At 52.2% G+C, this 974-nt stretch overlaps 1 pseudogene; it reads left to right on the top strand.

The window, feature by feature from the left end:
- Nucleotides 1-32: 32 nt before the first annotated feature.
- Nucleotides 33-897, top strand: LOC111648521 (prolyl hydroxylase EGLN3 pseudogene; annotated as a pseudogene).
- Nucleotides 898-974: the final 77 nt, after the last annotated feature.

Below are 974 nucleotides of genomic sequence, written 5' to 3'. Positions count from 1 at the left end.
ATGAGATAATGGATAGGGACTATTCTCATTGGTCCTTAGAAAAAACAGGAGACCCAGGTGAGATGTAGAAGAAGGTGGTTTCCAGGTGTTAAAATCCCCATTAAAGATGAGATAAAATGACTTGTTTTACAAAGGAAACATTTCCAATACAAGCGGAACTGACTCTTATTTTGAAACGTGTAACCGGAAGTGTTGCGGGTGCACACCCGCTGACGTGACGCTGCTGCAGCCTCAATAAGAGCTCGGTGGAAACATGAAGTTGGACGCTGGATCGTTCAGTAACGATCTGATTTAACTTGGTGACTTTCAGCGGAGCTTCACTTCACTTCCGCTCAGCCTCCTGTCACACCTCAACTCCCGCCATCAGACTGAATTCCCTGCAACATTGCCACAGCTGTTGAGATGCCTTTTATCGAGCACGTATCGGACGCGGACCTGGAGCGTTTGGCTCTGGAGCGGGTCGTCCCGGCCCTGCTGTCCCACGGCTTCTGCCATGTGGACGGTCTCCTCGGGCAGCTGGCCGGGGACGCGGTGCTGGAGCAGGTGAAGGAGATGCACCGGTCCGGGGCGCTGCAAGACGGCCGGCTGGCCGGCTCCGTCCGCGGCATCCACCGCAAGAGCATCCGCGGGGACAAGATCGCCTGGGTGAGCGGGTCGGAGCGCGGCTGCGAGGCGATCAGCTTCCTGCTCAACCTCATCGATAAGCTCATCTCCGTGTGCGCGAGCCGGCTCGGCAGCAAGGCGATCCGGGAGAGGTCAAAGGTAAGAGGGGCGATGTGGGTCAAGTTCAAGTCTGGACTTCAGGATGTCAGAGAGCAGGAAGAGTAAAGAAGCAGAGACAAAGTTTAATGTTTATTCATCTTATACCTTGTTCCTTTTACTCCATCACTCTCACTCTCCGTCAGACACTGTTTTTATCACCATGGTGATTTTTCATTTGATTTTTTTCTGAATGAATTCTTTAAAAGAAAAGT

The sequence above is a fragment of the Seriola lalandi genome, unplaced genomic scaffold, assembly GCF_002814215.2.
Source record: "Seriola lalandi dorsalis isolate HSWRI2012SDOR001 ecotype SW California unplaced genomic scaffold, Sedor1 jcf7180002041813, whole genome shotgun sequence".
Taxonomy (NCBI): Eukaryota; Metazoa; Chordata; class Actinopteri; order Carangiformes; family Carangidae; genus Seriola; species Seriola lalandi.
This window is presented reverse-complemented; position numbering and strand designations above follow the sequence as displayed.